Consider the following 16705-nt stretch of genomic DNA (forward strand, 5'->3'; position numbering starts at 1 on the left):
GAAATCTGATCAGGAGTCTCCTACCATCCTGGTAACTACAGATCCTGGGTTTGCAACTTTTTCACCTCCCCTGCGTTAATCATCCGAATTGAGGTCTAGTGGTTATTGGATGACTGCCTGATATATATGTTACACTTTAGCCCACTGTATGTCCATTGACAAGTCCCTCATTTTTTGGCTTCCAATATTGCCTTTGTAGGCTCACCTTTTCCCTGTATGTTTTTTCGAAACCTCAAGGGTACGGTCCAAATGGTAACCACATAAATGACTGTTGTGTGCCCCACGCAGCACTGTAGTCAATTATACAGGGCTATAGGGGGTAGTAATCACAGGACACAGGAGTGGGTAACTCTGACCTTTGGCACGAAGCCTAAGGCACCTTTATTTCCTCACGTCGGGGGCGTACCATCCTTATCTGCCACAGGCAGGGGAACACCTGGTCTCACCATGGAGGTCTCCCCTGACTGGTGGACTATCCCACAACATAACATTCCTCCTATACCCACAACAGACTGAAAAAAAAACCAACAACACATAGAAGGCAAAGAAGAATGATCAAAAAGAAGAAGGAAAATAAAGCAAAGGAAACAGAACACAAAAAGGCCCATAGCCATGGGGTAGACTCGCCGTGTCCTTACTTGGTAGGGGCAGCATGACTGACCCCGGTGGCTGGCCACAGGAATGTCGCGAGGACCCTCAGGCATGAGTCTCAAGACACTTTGTCACATTATGACAAAGTCTCTCAGCCTGCTGGAAGGCTGGGGTTGCATATGGTACCTCCCCGAGCTAGCTCTTTTATTCTGACAATGCTGGGGGCCACGGATGGGTTAGTGATCTGGTAGGGCTCTTTTTTGGGTGTGGCACACAAGACCTTATTCTCAGTAGGTCTGTAGTATTCTCATCATCCTCCTGGCTCTCAGCATACTCAGGGGTATCGGGCATTTTGTCGGCACAGGTCCCGTGCTCCCAGCCTTCAGACAGGTAGTGCTAGGAAAACAAGACATTCCTGGTTATGAACTCCTCTCCACATGTTGCAGTGATTATGGTGCTGCATACCTTCACTACTATCCATGGCACCGGTTCAAACGGGAGCTTGAACTTCCCTCCCGGGCATCGGTTCCTGACTAGCCCCTGTCCCCCAATCTTAGGTGCTTGGTTCAGGCGTGTCTTTTCCTTGATGGGCAGTCATTGTTGGCACAGCATTGGCGTAGCCTCTTGGTTGTTTGTTCCTGCAGGGCGGTGGGGGTCTTGTGGTATGGAATTGTGTCACCAGGCATATGGTATATGCACTATGAGCTTGGCAGTACCTTAGTGGTGGTATTGGGCATGAGTTGGTACTCCCTCAAGAATGCGTACAAGGCACAATCTGTGTTCTTCCCCTTGGCCACAGCAATTCTCAGGATTTTGTTTAGAGTCTTCAGAAACCGCTCAGCCTCACCATTTGCCTGCGACCAGCACAGCGTGATCTTGCGGTGGCGGACACCATCTGAAGCCAGGGATTCTGCAATGTCCTGACTCAAGAACAGCAGTCCGTTATCTGTCCTGAGTTCCTGGATGAGGCCATGTGAAGCCATGATCTTCTCGACGCACGGGATGGTCTGTTCCGCCGTGATTATGTCTAGAACCTACACCACTGGATATTTGGAGAAGTCATCAATGATGACTAACATATGTCGTCCATCGGGCAGGGCTCCTAGCTCAGCGCCCACTCGGTGCCAGGGAATTGAAGGGATCCGCGCAGTTATGACAGGCGCAGGTGGTTCACTAGGGCCAACGGCCTGACAGAGCTGACAGTGTTGCACAACTCTCTCCACATGTTGGTCCAGCCCCCGGAGCCACACCTTGCAACAGAGTCTCGCCTTGGTCTTGTCAACTCCCTGGTATGCTGAGTGAGCGAGGTTGATGACTCTTTGTTGTAGTGATATGGGGACTACTAGCCTCGGATGTCGCAGCAGGCACCCCTCTGGTGATACAACTGACTCGTGCCTGACATGGTGGAGGGCTGACAGTGTTCAGCACCTCTGTTCTGTCCTTCTTGACAGGTTCTCTGTCATGATGTGCCATCTTCCAGTTGTGACACCCGATATAGCCAGTTGGAAATATTCATCAGCTTGCATGGTAGCTTTGATCTCTTCCATTGACACCAGTAGCGGCCATGAATGCTCAGACGTACCAGCCAGACGTATTCCTCCATGTCATCGGCCTCAGCTTCCCCTCCGCAGTGTCTGGCCTGACGTGCCGTGAAAGTTAGTTTTGGGCCCCTGGTCAATAGACTACGGTGAATTGACGTTCCTGCAATTGGAGAATCCACTTTTCAATCCTGGGGGGTGGTTTAGAGGCCGAACTATTGAACAGTGAAATTAAGGGTTTATGGTCAATGTGCACAGTAAAAGGCTGGACATATAAGTATAGATGAAAATGGCAGCAGCCCCAATAGACAGCTATAGCTTCCTTTTTGATGTGGGAGTATCTCTGTTCATTCTCGGTCAATGCTCGACTGGCATAGGCTACCAAGACCCAGTCTCCGTTCATGCCTCATTGTGATTGGATGGCCCCTAGTCTGGTGGGGCTGGCGTCTACTGATAGTTTAGACTCTGTGGACGGGTCGAAGTATACCAGAGTGGTGTGAGCCAACAGGGCTTGTTTGGTGGCTTGAAACGCATCTTCTTGAGTGGGCCCTCATTCCCACAGGGTGTTGGCTTTCGTCAGCTCTCGGAGAGCAACCATGAGCCATGTCAATTTTTGTATGAACCTCCTGCAGTACGTGACCATGCCCAGAAAACTGCAAATTCCGGTGACCGAGGTAGGAGCTGGAGCTGTTTGGACCATGGACCTTTTCGGTATCCGGCATTACTCCTCTGTCGGAAAAGTGATACGCGAAGAATACAGTGTCTTTTTGCAAGAAGGCACACTTCTTGCGATGCAGGGTTCATCCATGGTCATGCAGGCACTTGAAAGTGGACCGGAGTCATTCCAGATGTTTCTTTTTCACTCTGGGATGCAGGTGGAATGCGACCCTGCAGTACTTCAGGGCAACAGGTTGGATGGACTCATCAATGTGGAGGTGAATTAGTCTTCCTTTGAGGCAGCCAATGCCTTTGAACAACTGAGAGTATTCTGCCACCAGCCCATCAATACTCTTGTGATGTACACCGAACGCAAAGGACACCAAGTTGAATTTCTCTGCCATACAGCAGCTCAGCAGCATGCCGGACCCTGTCTTGATGACGTAGACTTTGGTACGGACCGTCTGAGTCTCATGGGTGATATCAGTCATGAAAACCCCTGCCAGAGCGTGTGGTGTTGAGGACCTAAAGGCAAAGAATTGAGTGGTTGTGGGATGAAGCACCGGGCAAAACTGCAAAGTCTTTAGGACGGACAGGGCCAGGATGTTAATGGACGCTCAGGTGTCAATGAGGGCCACTACTGGTTTGTGCAGTATAAACTGTCTTAGCTTTGGTCAATTTTTCCGATGGGGTGGAGCAGCAGACTTTGGCGAAGTGGTTAGGCTTGTTGCAGTTCGTGCACTGCTTTCCCTTGGCTGGAAAAGGACCTTGGTGGTTAGGATCCTCCACACATGTAGCAAACTTGTGCCTCTGTGGCCGTCTTTGGTCGAGGTTTCTTTCTGTCTGATGTTGCAATGTTTACTGCATTCACCGGCTCGGTCTTCACTTGTTGCTGCAAGGCCACCTCCATGTGTGCTGCACATACCTTCGACAACTCCTTTGATCGCCCCATGGTGAGCATGTCTGCCATGGGTATGCCAGAGACTTGCAATATATTCTCTCTCAGCTTCACCAAATATCATCCTTGGATGAATTGTGCCCTCACTTCATCGTCGGCATTGGGTAAGTTACAGGCACTTTCTAGTTCTTTGAGTCTCGCATAGAAGGTGTCAACTGATTCTTCTGGAAGCTGTTGGGCCTGTTGAAGGAGGAATCTCTTGTAATTTGGGTTTGCAAGAGGCTTGAAGTGGGCAGTTAGAGCCCATTTCAGCATCTATGGATGGTGGCCCTTCCTCTGCCACCGATTTGCTGATCTTATGGATGGCAGAGCCACCTAGATGTAGTAGCATGGGGTGGCATTGGTCATTGTCCAGGGCCACAGTGGCAAAGTAGGTTTCCAGTCTTTCAACCCACTCTTTACTTCTGCCCGCGTGTGCGGAGTGAGGTCCATCGACCACAAATGGCTCCAGTGAGGGTATGTACGACATGGTGTGTTAAGTACTAGTGTAGGCAACGTCAGGGAAAACAAGGAGGTGCACTTGCCATGCACTTTGAAAATATGTTCCATTCGGTGTGGCATCCCACAGTGGGTGGGTGGTATCGACAGATCCACCTTTTGTTGTGCCAGGTCATGATTTAGTCCATGTGGGGCCTTTGATGTGGTTGGCAGTGTGCCAGAGTCTTCTTACAGTGTCCTGCTTCCTCCTGGATGTGTAGGGTTGTGAGGATGTCTTTGTCTGTATTTTCTCCATGTGTTGTGAAGTTTCTTGTTCTTTTTTTTTCATTTAAGTTCTATTGTTCAGCTGTGGAGTTGTGTGATTTTGTCATGCATATTTTGCACCAGCGTTGGCAGGATGAATTTTGTTTTCCCCCACCTTGGCCTCTCGAGTACTTGCCGACCTCTCACCAGGGCTCCTTTCCTGTTCTGGGGTGGACGAGCATGAGCACTCCTCCTCTAGGGAGATGCGCGATGAACCACTGTGGGAGGGGCCACCATCTTTGACAAAGCTGTCTGCCAAGGATGTGTCGGCAAGAATCGGGCCATTAGAGGAGAGGACCTCCAGCCACCGCTGGCGCTCCAGAAACTCAGCACATCCTCCAGCCACTCTGGGACAGCAGCAAAGGGAGTAAGCAGGCGGGGCACAGGCAACACGTACCTCTCAGATGCAGAGGAGAGGCGAGGGCACAATCGTCAACGGGCACAGGACGGTGAGTCAGGAGTGCTGTTGGGTAGACACGGATCGCCTTCTCGTCATCGCCAGTTTGTTGTGTGCCCCATGCGGCACACTAGTCGATCATACAGGGCCATAGGCAGTAGTAATCACAGGGCACAGGAGTGGGAAACACTGACCTTTGGCGCGAAGCCTCAGGCACCTTTATTTCCTCACCCCTTGCATCAGGGGCGTACCATCCTTAGCAGCCACGGGCAGGAGGAGCACCTGGTGTCACCACGGAGGTCTCCCCTCACTGGTGAACTATCCCACAGCATAACAAATGACCTGGTGAGGGTGGGCTGGTTGATCATTTGTTTCCTTATCCTTATAATCATGATCAACATTCACTCCGGAGCTCCAACAGACCCCTGTCCTCACCACATCTATAACAGAGCCAGTGCTTCCAGCGCCCCCGAACTCTGCAAGGCGCTAAACTGCTCCATCACAACAGCCACCTTAACTGAAGATTGGAAACACGCAAAAGTCCAGCCCCTTCTGAAGAAACCCGCAGCTGACCCATCAGAGCTCAAGAACTTCTGATCCATCTCGCTGCTACTCTACCCAGCCAAAGTCCTGGAAAAAGCCATAAACTTGCAGCAGCGGCAATTCCTTGAGGACAACAACTCTCTGGATACCTCTCAGTCTGGATTCCGCAGAAACCATAGCACTGAGACAGCTTTTCTTGCAGTGACTGATGAGATCCACACACACTGCTTGACCACCGACACACTGCAGCACTCATACTCCTCGACCTCTCAGCAGCCTTCAACACGTTTCCCACAGCACCTCCACCTCCAGACTCCACGACGCAGGAATCTGTGGAAAAGCCTTGCAATGGATCCACTCCTTCCTCACAGGAAAAACACAGAAAGTTAGGCTCTCATCCTTCATATCCAAACCAACAGAAGTCAGCTGCAGAGTCCCTCAGGGATCCTCCCTGAGTCCAAAGCTCTTCAAAATATACATGGTCCTGCCGGCAGCCATCATCATCGACCACGAAATGAACATTGTGTCATATGCTAATGACACACAACTCATCATATCCCTCACTGAAGACCTGAACAAAGATAAGAGGAACTTTCACGCCGGGATGAAAGCCGTTGCCACCTGGGTGAGGGAGAGCTGTCTCAAGCTTAACTCGGACAAGACCGAGCTCATCATCTTCAGAAACTCCACCTCAGCCTGAGACGATTCCTGGTGGCCCACATCACTTAGCGCACCACCTACTCCGACTGACCAAGCCCGAAACCTAGGAATCATCCTCGACTCCCAATCTATGATCTGACAGGTAAACGCAGTCACCTCTTCCTGCTGGCACACCCTCCGCCAACTCTGCAAAATGTTCGAATGGATCCTGGTCGACTACTGCAAAATAATCACCCACACCATAGTCAATAGCAAGCTCGACTATGGCAACGCACTCTACGCCAGCACCACAACAGAGAACATCATGAAACTACAACTCATCCAAATGCCACCGAAAAACTCATCCTGAACCTCCCCTGCCAAGAACACATCTCCCAGTAGAGAAGCGAATCAACTTCAAACTACTCACTCACACCTACAAGGCCCTGCACAACATCAGACCGGCATACCTGAACCATTGCATCTCCTTCTATAAACTCAGGTAAAGTCATCTCTCACCATCTTTAGGAAGAACCTCAAAACATGGCTCTTTGAATGAGGCCCAGACCCACCACAAGCACCTTGAGACCTTCCCCGGGTGAGTAGCTGTGCTTTACAAAAACTAATTGGTTGATTGATTGACCTGTATTCCTAAAATCTGGAAGTGTCTCAAAGTGAATTCCCTCAGCCGTCTCCTCCACCCCCATCCCTGGTAGTGTGAGATGCAATAGGAACACAGAAGTAAACTTGCATGAATGGCAAATATCAGCAGCCACAAATGTCACCCACCCATGGAACTCAGTCATGGGACTTTGTTTCAAGTAAGGAGGACAGACCTGGTGTGCGTTTATAGTGCTGTACGAAGTAAAAACCTCAAGACACCCATGAACCCAGACAGAAAAGTTTGAAAACTCACAGTTTGCAGCTATAAAATCAGGCACACTGTGCTGGTCATTTTCCAGTATATTATACTTACAAGTCATTTAAATCTAGCTTTTTGCTGAACTGCATGAAGGTTCCAGAGAACCATTAAAAAAGAAAAGTTAAATATAAGGAAAAAGGGACTATATTAAAATCATAGCAGATTTCAGTGTGCAGCAGGAACAGACAGACTTCACTGCTGAGTATGGACATAACCCCTTTTCGAATATGCCCATTTGACTCTCTGACGTTCAGAAAGTAAACTTACATATTTGCAATCGGAGTAATTTCTAAACACCGTTGAGCTTTCGTGCAGATGCCCCGCAACCCCGGGAGTCTCCTCCAGAGACACTCACATTACTGATGATTATTATAGTAATTGTATAACACGCGACCCACAGGAGGCGTCCTGGCATGAAGCCGCAAAGCCGCGCTGCACCCTCGTGGAGGGGCAATGACAGCCTTGCTTTAGGTGGGGTCTGAGGCTACATTTTGTGTGAGACTGCACCTCTCTTGAAAACACTCTAGCACACTCTGTGTTCCCTCTCACAGGGTGCCCAGGGCCCTCTGTGAATGTATGTTGTGCCATCGACGGAATGGCAAAGAAGCACACTCCACCAGGCCTTTTTTGCCCTTGCAATGTCATCCGTAATATGGGGGAGTTGTGAATCACAACCCATTTCAAAGAAGAAACACGTGCTTCAGTAATATGTAGGCAGTAACTTCACGCAATTTAATGAGGGGTATGGAAGTGACCACACAAACATCTGCAGAACCTTCTAAAACATCTACATTGGAAACAAAAGAACTAAAAAAGGCACGAAATACGAGCTGCCCTCTTAGTGCCTACTGGTAACATAGACCCTGAAGGAAAGCTTTATAACCTATGAGACACATTCTCATATTATGCTATTGCGTATCACACAAATGGGATATCAATTAGTGAGCAATACATGAATGCTTCATTGCAAAACTCATTTGACTTCGGTTGCTATACTTAGGCTATCACAGCAGCATTGCCTTACAAGATATTATTTTTACTGCCCAGTCAAAGCCTCGACACTTAGCCAAAAAACAAGCCTTGCTGTCCTTTCCCACTTTATTGGACAGCTCTCTTAAGGGCGGAGGGTTTATTTGCAGGAATCATGCAGAGGGTTTGTACAGGCCTTTGCCAGAGTCAACGTGTTAGCTTTGGCAACTTTTATGAGGGTGGATTTAGCATTGGCTAGCACACAGTAAAGTCAGTGACCAGAACCAGTTAACTAGGCCAAGAGCCTATAGCTAGTGTTTTGCGTGGGTTGGCTCTGGGTGCTCACTGGAAAATGTCAATGATAACAAAGCACAGACAAACTATTTAGTGAGGCAACAAAACTGATGTGAGTTCCAATCTGACATAATGTTCTACTACACATTTTTTGAAGTGGGCTCTCACATTCTCTTGACCCAGTTATAAGTATTTCTGTGGGACTGTCGAGAGGAAAATATAATGGTCCTTACTAATGGCAGAACATGTCTCTTCTTATTTCAGTTTTTTAGCTTTTGAATCGTTAGATTTTGACCTGAACAGGTATCAGCACCTGTATGCTGTTTCTAAAATGGTAGATGGACACTAGTGCATCCCAACTACCAGTGGTGGCTGGTGGAATATAAAAGTGGTGGGTCGTAAAATGAATTAACAAATTTTGGCACCGAGTGAGCAAAGTGAGCGAGCCCAACGTTTTCAAGGGTCCTCAAGGGAGATGCTCCCCTTGAGAACATTTTAAAAATGAGTGTATATAGGTGCAATTTTCAGCACTATATCTGTGTTAAAGACATAACATAGGGTCATAAACGTCCACAATTAGACACACTTGCAATTGTTTTACTCTGTTTTTACAGAACAGTGCTGGGGCAACCACTGAAGTTACAAGCCAGGCTGAAGACTGAGGCCTGGCTCTGGCTTAGCTGAAGTCCTCTTGGACCTTCAAGTCCAGAAGTAGCTGAGACTTTGTGTGGCTTCTGTCTGCCACCAATGATGTAACATACTGTGCAAAGAATGAAAGACAATTATTAATCTGTGATGTAAAACAGGAAAACGAGATAGTTATCTGGTGGCTAACCTGCAGGGCTTGCTTTAGGAAGGTGTGACCAGTGTCACCACACCAGGCACCTAGCTTGTGAGGCAATGTGTCTAAAAATATCTTATGGGTCTAAAAGCTGCTGCTGCAGAGTTCCTGCACTGATATCCCCATCTCAGCATCATCAAGCCCATCTTGTTGGAACATTGTTAGAACATCTTTAGGCTTCTGAGACATTTGCGATTATTATCACAATGCGGGCGCCAGCAGCTGTTCTTTAGGTGAATATACTTAATATGCTCCTTTGACAAGATAAATTCCCTTCCTGACAGGTTGATACTGGGCAGTTTCATCCTCAGATGGGCACACTTTACAGCAAAAGTCTGGGTGTCAGACACAGTGCCAAATTGTTTCTCCCACACTCTAATCCTGCTGAAAGGTTGAAATTACATGGAACAGTGTGAACCCGCCCAAAAAATAATCATTTTGGACCTTTTTTAAACTATAACTTATGACAAAAGTAAATATATTGTTATGAGTCGCCTGTGCCAATTTATTATCACATGCGCCAAAAAGTAAATCCTGAGCGAAGCCCTGTTCTTTGAAACAGTCACAGCACCGAAATAGGCGCTCATTTCTCACAGTGAGCAAAGCAATGCGTGCACCAGATGCTAAAGGTCATGGTTCGCCGAAATGTTTTCTGGATTAATTGTGAAGTGTTATGTTGATCAGGGCATTGCTTATGTTCGTTATTGATTATTGATTTGATTAAATTGACTAATCTCGGGTGAAGAGAGCCCCACTTGGTCAAAAGATTCATCGACCCAAGAGCGTCCAAATACAGGTAATTTATTAGGACGGAACGCTCTATCAGTAGATGGTAGCAGAGGATGGTTTCGCCCTTTGGGACCCCACTCGAGAGGTAACGGTTTCGCCCTTTGGGACCCCACTCGAGAGGTATATGGTGTTGAATTGAAGGTTTTGCCCTTTGGGACCCCACTCGAGAGGTATATGGTGTTGAATTAGATTTTTCTTGGGTAAAACAGATTGAGAGAATGATGATGCCCTAAGTCCCCCGCGACTTTCCCGGGATCTCGGAGCTTGCGAATGGAGAGAATGGAGGTGTGAAATCGGCGTTGGCGGTACTAGTGACGGTATGAGTGAAGTCAGGGTTTTGCGCTTGCACAGCTTATTGCCGCAGATTGTTTGAAAAGGTTGCGAGGATTTTAGAGAATAGCGGAGGTGCGACTCCGAGTGTGAGAGTAGGGAAGTCGTCGAACTTCATGTGCATGTGGCGCTTTGTGCAGAAAAAGGTCCACGTGGTTGTTGTTGTTGAGACCTGCGAGGTCAAGAGACTCCGGAGTATGTTGAAAAGCGTATGAGACACTTGTTTTATGTTGTGGTCTGGTCGGTTTAATAGGTTGACCGGGCGTGGTCAACGAGTCGGTACGTGTGTTAAGGGAGTGGAAGAAAACTTCGACTTCGGGCTTTGACAAATTCTAAGTGCACTAGAATAGATCACTGACAAGTTGAGAGCAGAGTCTGCGGGTCAGAATTTGCTTGCGAAAGTGGGGACCGAGAAAGATGGAATAACTGCCGAGGCTAGTGAAAAATCCCTAAGGTCCTGAAGCGATTGTGTTACCCTTCCTGTAGTAAACCGACAGATCTGTTTTATTATTATTTGGTTGCTCGCGATACATGCCAGAAGTTGTTACGAGAGGAGCTGAGTGAAGGAGGACAAGCCGCGAGGCTTTGTCAGCCGCAGTGTGTGTGAGTGTGACGTCACTAGGAGCCGCGCTGGGATAGGTTGGTTGCAGAGAAGGGTCGCGCACGGATTGGACGCAGTCCGTGGGGCTCGATTGGAAGGGGAAAGGCAAGCGAAGAGTATTCCGGGAATTAAAGTCACTTATTGATTACAAACTTTGTGAAATAAAAGACGAGAAAATGAAATTTTTTCAAGCATTAAAGAGTGCGATGAAGGGGGAGTCTTACATTAAAGCGAGCGTAGGAGAGGAGACGCCACCCGAAGGTACACCAGCTTACATTGTAATGGAGGAAAGGGGGGTAGCTCCGTGCCTTTGGCTAAAGCAATGGCACAAGCTGACAGAGAGACATGGGAGCATAGCGTTCCCGATCCATGGGAGATTCAATATAAGGATCCTAGAGAATTTGAGATTCGCGATGTACGACATGAAGGTACCTCCAAGGCCAGCACAGTTTGAGGCTCTAGCGATTTGGGAACTAATGGCTAGACAGCAACAGCAAAAGAAGTTCGAGACCAGGATAAGAAAGGTAGAAAAGACACTAGCGGACGCTAGGTGGGATAATGCACAGAAGGTGTGGAGGTCAGATATATTGCAGGGGATAAAATTGTTTCCCGCAATTGCTAAGGAAGAAGAGGCGACAGGCAAGAAAGCTACCTGTAAGACAAACAGGAGGTGTTCCAAAGATAGAGAGGACGAGGAAAAGTTAAGGAGAGAAGACGAGTCAGAGGATGAGGAGTTCATCATGCAATTGCTGAACGACCGTCCACCACCTTATGCAGAGAGTGAACAAGGTCCAAGTACCAGCTCTGCCCCTCCGGCACCGGTACAGAATAATGAAACTCCGAGTTCAGAAACGCCATCGGGATCTAAGGACCCGAGTTTACTGTTCACCCCGCAGATACCGCAGGTTAGGAGAATATATCCAGATGTGCCTATATTGAAAACAGCAGAAAATTATCAGCCGCAGGTCCCAAGGTACTACAGCAGTGACAACAGTACGGGAATGATTCTAGATCCAACCGTAATGGGAGTACAGAATGGTCGCAACCCAACATTGGCACAAGCTGAATCAACCCAGTTTTTGATGCCTCAAAAGCAGATACAGGGGGGAACCGCACATGCTCAGATGACGGGGAGTCAGACGGGCATGCCGGCAATGATGACCCATAGTGTGGGAATGAACATACCTCAGAACCTGGGGAATGGACAGAACCCAGATGCGATATCCCTACCCATTACTGTAGGTCCACCGGTACCTTTGTACATTCAGCCTAACTCAGGTATGAGCGGTCAAGGATCAATGGTGCAGAATGGGACGGAAAGGAGGTGCATAGAAAACACTCCAGAGACAACTCCGATAGCGGCTCTGCCAACTGGATCTGGGTCCTTGGTGGAGTTTAGTCCCATATGTGCTCAGTCAACAGTGGTGAGGTCGAGTCCCCCACTGATGATACCGCTAGCATCGAACACTGAAAAGTTGCCGCAACCATCAATGGCAGTCGATGTGAATGCTACACTGATGGGGTTGAATGCGCAACAGCTGACGCAGTGGTTCAACAGTCTGAATTCCACACAAAGCTCAGCCAGTGGGAAGGGAGAGGACTATCTGAATAGGGTCAGGTTGAACATGGAAGCAGAAGAATTGGTGGAAGGGACTATGGGTTTGAATAGGTTAGAGTCCTACTCGGAAGAAGAACTGAGGTATCTATGTCCCAGGATTACGAGAGAAGTGAACAAGGTACATAGAAGGTTGCAAGAAATAGCTGACAAAAATGGGGTTGAGATAGACAAGACAAAACACTTGAGCAGGAGCTATAGATTGGATTTCGGGACCACAGACTTTGAACACATGAGGTCAGCAGGCATGAAAACGCACCTTAGAGAATTGCTGCAGAGTGCACAAGTGTGGAGGTGCTTAGACAAATGGGAAAGTAGATGGGCAAAGAAAAAGGAAAAGAAGAAAGATAGTGTCCCAGAGCATAAGGAGAAAAGACCACAGAGTAGTGATGCAATAACCATGTTACCAATGAGGGAGACAGCAGGGGGGAAATTAATACATGTACCGTGGCACAGAAGCAACATTCAGTCTTTTACGGATGATTTTCCCAAACTGAGAGAGAAACCGATTGAATGGTATCAACAGACTGATAGGTTTGTGAAGCTTGCAAAATGTCTTTGGGAAGACCTGAACACCCTCTTTGAGATTGTGGTTCCGGCAGATTTGTGGGAAGACTGCAAAAGGGCTGTAGGTTGGCCGACAAGTGAACCAGAGAGAGACAGGGATACGGGTGCACCATCACCTATGGTAATGAGCTTGTACTATAAGGTGATTGAGCATTTGAAGACGAAGGTTGCCGCGAAAAATGTGGATTGGCAGAAGATTGATCGAACTGCCCAAGAGGCTAAAGAGTCGATTCATGGTTACTATGAGAGGTTGTTGAAGGCGTTCAAGAACTACAGTGGCACGGAAACAATAGAGGCGAAGGACATGCTTCATTTTGTGTTTAGATTTGTGGAAGGGCTGAGACCAGAGATAAGTCAGATGATAAAGACGCATTTGATTTGTTGGCAGTCGAAACCGATTGATGAGGTGTTGAATTATGCGAAATACTGTAACGACGAAATTGAAGTGAAACAGAAAAGGTTGAAAGAGAAAGTGATGGTGATGCAACTTAAAGCAGCTCAGACAGGTTTGCAAGGGTTGCAAGGGTTCCAACAGCAGATGCCGCAGCCGCAGCCGCAGCCGCAGCCGCAGGGAAACATGGTGTTTCAGCCACAGGCGAGAGGCAGAGGCAGAGGAGGCTTTGGGAGTAATGGTCCGGATTTGAACACTGTTGCGATTCCGAATGGTGTGCAGGCAATGAAAAGGGTGATGCCGTGTCACGTGTGCGGAATTGTCGGGCATTGGAAACGCGAGTGCCCGATGGTGGTGCAGGAAGGTGCAGGTGTTGGTCAGCAAAACAATGATGTCAATGCATTCCAGACAATGAGGGGACCGAAAATGAGAGGTCCAAACCCAAATTTTCAGACCATAAATCAGCTGCAGGGATTACAGCCCATGCAGCCGCAGCAGATGCAGATGCCCCGTATGCAGATGACGCAAATGCAGCCAGTGCAACAGCAGTTTCCCATGGTACCTAATCAGCAAATGCAAATACCTTTGGCACCAGTGAGTCAGCAGCAAGTGATGGTTCCTCCACAGGTCTCGGGTCAGGTGATGAATACAAATGGCACAGTACAACAGTTTAGTTTAGTTTAAGAATTTATAAAGCGCGTAGTGACCCGAAGGCATCCCAGCGCTAACCTAACCTGACCGGTGCTGTCACTAGGAGAGTTGAGAGCGCTACCTACAGAAAAGAATAGTCTTGAGTTTTTTCCTAAAAAGTAGTTCTGAATGTTCCTGACGTAGATCGGAAGGAAGATCATTCCAAAGACGGGCGGCCTTGGTAAGGAAGGAGTTGGCCCCCCAAGCTCTCTTAGACCTCAAGATGGTCACAAGACGAGAGGAGGAGGACCTCAGACTTCGAGAAGGAACATAAAGACATAGCCGCTTTCTAAAGAACATTGGGCCCTTATGTTGAAGAGCTCTATGAACAATGCATAGGGCCTTAAAATAGGTACGTTGCTTGAAGGGGAGCCAATGAAGCGAGGAAAGAGCAGGTTTAGCGGATACATGTCTGGGAAGATTGACAAGAAGCCGGGCGGCTGCGTTCTGGACTGTTTGTAGCCTTTTTATAACATAAGCCGGGGCGCTGAGAAAAAGTGAGTTCCCATAATCCAACCGGGAGAGGATAAGAGTTTGAACGAGGATTCTTCTGGCCATAGGGGGAAGAAGAATCGAGATTTTCCTAAGAACTCTTAAGATGCCAAAGCATATAGAGGAGACTCTTTTTGCTTGATAATCCATGGTCAGACGAGAATCCACCCAGAAACCAAGGCTTTTTACCTGGTCCTTAGGGGGAGGAACATTATTGAAAGCCTCAGAGTACAGCGGAAGCGAAAGAGCTGGGGGGGAATTGCCTAGTACGATGACTTCTGACTTTCTGTCATTGAATTTGAGCTTAGACTGGACCATCCAAGCTCCAATGTCTTTCATACAGCACGAGAGGTTAGCTGCCGACGAGTCCCCGGAGCTGGATAGGGACACCACAAGTTGAGTATCGTCGGCGTAGGTGACCAAAGACAAATTGTAGGGAGCGATCACCTTAGCCAGCGGGGATAAATAGACATTAAAAAGAGTTGGGCTCAAAGAAGAGCCCTGGGGAACTCCACAAGTCAAAGGAAAAATGTCAGAGAAGTAGGCTCGATCCAGGACTTGAAAAGATCTGTCTTTGACAAAAGCGGACAGCCAGGACAATGCCAGGCCTCCTATCCCCAATTCTGAGAGCCTGCGGCAGAGAAGGTTGTGGTCCACTGTATCAAAAGCAGCGCTGAGATCAAGCAGAATCATGGCCACATGGGACCCTTGGTCCAAGTTCCCATTACACAGTGAGAATGGAATAAACAATGTATGGGAGAGTGAAAGTTCAGATGAGGAGGGAAATTGTGTGCTTGCAGCATCCTTGGAAGTTGATCAAAAGGGTCCATATGTGGAGGGAAGAGTTATGGGTCATCGTGTTTCATTCTTGGTTGACACAGGAGCCACACGTTCAACTGTTAGGAGCATTGAAGTACCAAATTTGCCACTCTCAGGGAGAACAGTTCAAGTAGTGGGAGTAGCAAACAGGCACCTGACGAACCCAATCACAGATCCAGTACAAGTCAGAATTGGTAACTATCAAGGGTCACATAATTTTGTGGTATGTGACTCAAGCCCGATAGCACTGTTAGGGAGAGACCTATTGTGCAAATTGGGATGTTCAATTATGTGTTCGAACGATGGAATTAGAATTCAGACGAGCAGTGATGGGGAAGAAGAGGACAGTGTAGAAGGGGATGAGATGGAAACTGTCGATGAAGAATATCCTCTGATTAACCTTTTTCCGATGATAACTGAAGAAGATATTCCAGCTGAATTACGGGAAACAGTCGGAAAGGAAGTGTGGGATATGACAGGAAAAGAGGTGGGATTGGTGAAAGGAGTGGAACCAGTGAAAGTGACCGTAAAACCCAATGTAACCTTTCCCCAGACCCCACAATACCACATGGCACAAGACACCCTCATAAAAGTCGCCCAACTCATTGACGAGTTTGTAAAACAAGGAGTATTGAAAGAAGTGTTAATCAGTCCATGTAATTCATCAATCATGGGACTAATAAAGCCGAGTGGAAAGGTCCGAATTGTGCAGGACTTGAGGAAAATAAATGACATCATAATTAAATGCTGCCCTGTAGTACCGAATCCAGCTGTGATAATGTTTCAAGTCCCTTGCGATGCCGAGTGGTTCTCAGTCATCGACTTGTCACAAGCATTCTTTTCGGTGCCTCTTCATGAGGACAGCCAATTTCTCTTTTGTTTCAAATTCTTGGACAGAGTTTACAGTTGGTGTCGAATTCCTCAAGGGTTTTCTGAGTCAAGGTCAATTTTCAATCAGATTCTAAAGAAAGACCTGGAAGCGTTAGAATTGCCATTCGAGTCAACCCTAGTACAGTACATTGATGACTTACTGATTGCATCTAAGACAGAAAGTGACTGCACAGCCGACACCATTGCCCTATTGAACCATTTGGGAAGGAATGGACACAAGGTGTCTCCTTCAAAGTTGCAGTTCTGTCAGAAGAAAGTGAAATATTTGGGTCATCAAATAGAGAAAGGGTCACGGAGAATAATGAAGGAAAGAATAACAAGTGTACTTCAAATGAGTCCACCAAAGACGAGGAGGGAGGTGAGGAAGTTTTTGGGGATGGTGAGCTACTGTCGCCAGTGGATTCCCAACTTCTCAACTCTAGCAAAGCCT

At 47.6% G+C, this 16705-nt stretch overlaps 1 protein-coding gene across 2 annotated transcripts in view; it reads right to left on the reverse strand.

The window, feature by feature from the left end:
* The window catches only part of STARD4 (StAR related lipid transfer domain containing 4), a 184182-nt gene that overhangs the window by 79269 nt on the left and 88208 nt on the right, over nt 1-16705 (reverse strand). The window lies entirely within an intron of this gene.

Source organism: Pleurodeles waltl, chromosome 1_1 (genome assembly GCF_031143425.1).
Source record: "Pleurodeles waltl isolate 20211129_DDA chromosome 1_1, aPleWal1.hap1.20221129, whole genome shotgun sequence".
In the NCBI taxonomy this organism is placed as follows: domain Eukaryota; kingdom Metazoa; phylum Chordata; class Amphibia; order Caudata; family Salamandridae; genus Pleurodeles; species Pleurodeles waltl.